The 5,135-nt window shown below is 34.1% G+C and overlaps 1 long non-coding RNA gene across 1 annotated transcript; it reads right to left on the bottom strand.

Moving 5' to 3' along the window:
* Nucleotides 1-236: 236 nt before the first annotated feature.
* LOC122072777 lies at nt 237-895 on the bottom strand. Its single transcript, XR_006138586.1, has 2 exons — nt 842-895; nt 237-756 (listed from the first exon to the last, which is right to left on the bottom strand). It is a non-coding gene; the product is annotated as an uncharacterized LOC122072777 (long non-coding RNA).
* Nucleotides 896-5,135: the final 4,240 nt, after the last annotated feature.

Raw genomic sequence — 5,135 nt, 5'->3', positions numbered from 1 at the left:
TCCCTTTCCCAATTAGATTAATGCACTTGTTCATCATTCACATGAACACAATTAAACAAAAGGTTAATGACAAACACGAATAATGGATCAAATTCAAAGCATATATAAATAAAATAAAATAAAAATTTTAAAATAGAGAATCTATTTGACAAAAAAAATTATGAAAGACAAGGAATTTTATGCTTTTTAAATGACAAGAAGAAGAGTGAACGATGTGACAAAGCCATAGATCCTTCTCGGCCAGCCAAAAACAGCTTCATTAAACGCTCAATTAATAATAATAATATAAATCATCTTTTCACGCGAAAGCATTGACTCTATACCATACATTCAAAGGAGAGTGAAATCATCAATCTGTCCCCATGAAAAAAAAAAACATTTTTTTAGATATTTTTCCATATATTCTCTTTTGTCCTTACAAGCAGAACCACATTCGACCATAAAAAACACTTTCCTTAACAATAATATCTAATAATAATAATAATAATAATAATTGATTAAAAAAATATAAAAAACTGACCAGATTACAAAGGAACAGGAATCCATGAAATGCTCCATGCCACTTGGCATAGTACATGTTAGCCCGAAGGGTGAGGGTGAATTATCCCATCAGTGGTCCATGCCGCTTGTATTAGCCCGCGCGGGCTGCAGCGCGTTGCTCCAATTCTTTGAATTGAGGCCTTCCAAAAACACCACAGTTCTGAGTTCTGACTTGAAATCGTGACGATCGAGCGTCAAGAGACTCAAGAGTCAAGACTGCAAGTGAAGTTAAAAGAGAGCGTTATTATTTATTCATTTAAATAAAAAAAAATAAAAAGGGGGATGGGCGTTATTTTGGCACCCTTTCCCAACGTCCCAAGCTAAGGGACCATTTGGCATGGAATCTCAAAATTATTTATTTTATACGGGAACTCGGAAGTGATTAGTTTCCTGTGAAGATACGGAAAACCTTTACTGGATAAAGACTGTGTCCCTTTCATAACCCCAAAAAAAAAAAAAAATGTTTTGTCCCTTTCATGGTTACAACTATACAGATTAGAGTTCAATAAAGTAATGAGAGAGCTCCAGAGAGACGTGAAGATGAGATGGTTAAAACTTCTTTTTAATTACCTAACATCAACTTAAATCTTTCACTAAAATAGAAATCAACAAACCAATGATGATTAAGTGACTAACAAGTTTCTTTGAGTTTATCCAAGGTTCTATTTTTTCTTTTTTTGGTAGAGTTCATCCAAGGTTGATGTCATTGGTATCTGACTTGAGAGACATCAAAACTTATCTGAAACGCCACCCAAAAAGTCACTCCAAAGTTTTAGTTGAAGTCTCTCAACCATGAACTTGATATTGATGCATAGGTTCCACCCCTTTATGGTGCAACCGAGATATGTGTGAATTGGTCTTCAAGATAAAGATTTATTGGCTTCCACGAGAAGTAATTGTTGATTATTCATTCTTAAAAACTAATCATTAAGGGTAGGGTATTTTAGTCTTTATAAGCTTTTACATCGGGTTACTTTACTTACATCCAATGTGGAATAACTACTACAATTTTAAAATGGAGTAACGACTGATCTTGATCCAATCCAAATCAAGGTTCATTGAGATTGTTTATGAGTTTTAAAACCTTGGTACACATGGAGATCAAAAGGACAATGCACATGGAGAATAGAAGAAGAAGGAAAAGTGTGTGAATCGTACACGAAAGAGAATCGGATGACTCATTTGAAAAATGAGAGTTCTATGTGTGCATGTATCAGAGTTCTGTGTGTGCATGTGTCATTCTCATATCTCAAGAGGAAAAAAAAAACCCAAAATGCGTATAATAACAGATTTTTTTTTTTAAATAATTGAATAAAAGTGCTAAAGAAGGAAGGAGAGAATTGACGAAGCATAAGGGTGAGTTTTTTTTTTTTTTTTTTGATGATTTTTTTAACCAAAAATGTTCATAAAGTGGGTGTAGTACAACCCAAGGATGAAAAAAAAAAAAAAAAATGATTTCCAAGCTCATACCATATGGGTTAGGGTTTTGTATAAAAAATTTATTTTGTACAAAAGTTATGGTACGGAGGTCAAGTGTTCCTCGGGTATTTTAGTGTTTCGGTCATAGTGGCAAAGATAGATCTGCCAGGTTCTATTCTGTTGTTATTGATTGTGCAAGTTTGTGTAACGATCAACGATGATCAAGTTCGTTGAGATTGATGGCAGGCACAAAAACACATATCATGTTCATCATATGGCGGTGAAGGGTTCAAGCTTCTACATAGAACCTTTCAATGACCGTAATGACTTCGCTTTGTGCAACAACAGCTTAATAATATTCTCACACGAGAGGGGACTATCAAAGCTCTCAGGAAGAAATCAGAAAATCCTAAGAAGATGAAGGAAGATTAGTGGCAAGAGTTGAGGGATTTACAAAACAGCATGATCCAATCGTATTATACAAATAATACACTTTGTCAAGCCATTAGGCAAGAGTTGAGGGAATTGTTGACTCTCTTAATGTTAAGATTGAGGAAAGACAAGAAACTTTTTATGCTGGCTTTATTACTTCCTTCATTTAATTACATTGTAACTACACTACTATTTAGTAAAGATGCTTTTAAAACTGACAAGGTTGCCAATGAAAGAAATCCGGTGGAAAAAATTATTGTGAGGGGATGACAGAGGAGAGTAATGTCTTAATTGTAGGTGTGATTAGGGAAGAAATAGATCAAATGAGACTGGAGGAGTATAGCTAGTGCAAGAGTAGTCCCAAGTCAAATAATCGTAAAATAATTTGCCATTATTGGGAAGAGGAAGGTCATATAGAGAAGTATTGTCCAAGGAGTAAAATGATAAAAAGAAAAAAAAAAAGACAAACAGAAGAAAGGTAAATTATCCACTGCCGGTATTGTGGAAGGCTCTTGGAGTGATGATGGATAAAACCTTTACTGGATAAAGACTGTGTCCCTTTCATTACCGCCCCACTCCCCACCAAAAAAAACAAAGGACTTGTGTCCCTTTCATGGTTACAACTATACAGATTAGAGTTCAATAAAGTAATGAGAGAGCTCCAGAGAGACGTGAAGATGAGATGATTAAAACTTCTTAATTACCTAACGTCAACTAAAATCTTTCTCTAAAATAGAAATCAACAAACCAATGATGATTAAGTGACTAACAAGTTTCTTTGAGTTTATCCAAGGTTCTATTTTTTCTTTTTTTGGTAGAGTTCATCTAAGGTTCATATCATTGATATCTGTTGCAAAAATAATGATGGTAATGACTCAAGAGAGATCAAAACTTATCTAAAACGCCTTCCAAATAGACACTCTAAAGTTTTAGTTGAAGTCTCATAACCATGAACTTGATATTGATGCATAGGTTCAACACCTTTATGGTGCAACGGTCTCTCCAAGATAAAAATTCTTTGGCTTCCAAGAGAAGAAATTGTTGAGAATTCATTCTTAAAAACTAATCAATAAGGGGAGGGTTTTCTAGTCCTTATAGGTTCTTACATTGGGCTACTCACATCCAATGTGGATAACTACTACAATTTTTAAATGGAGTAAATATATCTAATCTTGACTAATGTTGATCCAATCCAAATAGGGTCCATTGAGATTGATCAATGAGTTTTAAAACCTTGGTACACATGGAGATCAAAAGGACAATGCGCAAGGAGAGCAGAAGAAGGAAAAGCTTGTGAGTTGTACACGATAGAGAATCGTAAGAATCATTTAGAAAATGAGGGCTTTATGTATGTATGTGTCATTCTTATATTTCAAGAGGGAAAAAAAAAAAAGACAAAATGCGTACGGTAAGAGATTTTTTTTTTTTAAATGCTTGAATAAAAGTGCTAAAAAAGGAAGAAGAGAAGTGACCAAGTACAAAGGTGAGTTCTTTTCTTTTCTTTTCTTTTCTTTTTTTTTTTTTTTTTTTTTTATTTTTTTTCTTTTTTAACAAAAAATTTTCATAAAGTGGGTGGAGTACAATCCAAGGAAGGAAAAAAAGAAAATATTTTCCAAGATGATACCATATGGGTTTGGGTATTATATAAAAATTTTTATTTTATACAAAAAGTGTGGAACTGGAGGTCAAGTGTTCCTAAGGTATTTTGGTGTTCCGAGCATAGTGGCAGGGTTAAATCTGGCAGGTTCTGTTTTTTTTTTTTTTTTCATAGATTGTGCAAGTGTGTGTAAAGATCAACAATGATTAGGTTCGTTGAGGTTGATGGTGGCACAGAGGCAAATATAATGTTGATCAGATGGCGGTGAAGGGTTCAAGATTTTACATAGAACCTTTCAATGACCATAATGAATTCACTTTAAGCAACAATGGGTGAAGAATATTCTCACACAAGAGGGGACAATCAAAGTTCTCAAGAAGAAATTAGAAAACCTAAGAAGATGAAGGAAGATTAGAGGCAAGAGTTCGAGGGATTTAGAAAACAGTATTATACAAATAATACTCTTTGTGAGATTATTAGGTTAAAGAATCTAGAAGAAGTTCGGACAAAGCTAGAGAACAAGTATAAGTCCAAATCACTAACAAATTGATTGATTTTTAAGAAATGTTATATGGCCTTCAGTTGTCAGAGGGAGTGAAGTTTGATGGGCACTTCGATGAGTTCAATAAAATGTTGACAGAATTGTTGTCTCTCTTAATGTTAAGATCGAAGAAGAGGACAAGAAACTTTTCATGTTGGCTTTATTATCTCCTTCGTTTGATCACATTCTGACTACACTGCTATTTGATAAAGATACTATTAAAATTGACAAGGTTGTTGTTGCTTTGCTGATGAACGAAATCCGGTGGAAAATAAGATAGTGAGGGATGACAGAGGAGGGTAGTGTCTTAGTTGTAGGTGTGATTAGGGAAGAGATAGGTCAAATGAGACTAGAGGAGTTTAGCAAGTACAAGGGTAGTTCCAAGTCAAAGAACCGTAAACTAGCTTGCTATTAATGTGAGGAGGAGGTCATATACAAAAGAATTGTCCAATGAGTAAGAAGGATAAAAAGAAGAAAGAGACAAAGAGAAGGAAGGTAAATCATTCATTGTTGGTATCGTGGAACACTACTTTGTCAGGTGTGGAAATTTCAGATTCATGTTTGATTTTAGATCCTGGTTGTTCATTTCATAGTTGTTTAATCAAA

Source organism: Macadamia integrifolia, chromosome 3 (genome assembly GCF_013358625.1).
Source record: "Macadamia integrifolia cultivar HAES 741 chromosome 3, SCU_Mint_v3, whole genome shotgun sequence".
Classification (NCBI taxonomy): domain Eukaryota; kingdom Viridiplantae; phylum Streptophyta; class Magnoliopsida; order Proteales; family Proteaceae; genus Macadamia; species Macadamia integrifolia.
The sequence above is the reverse complement of the archived record's forward strand: the minus strand, read 5'-3'. Positions and strand labels throughout refer to the sequence as shown.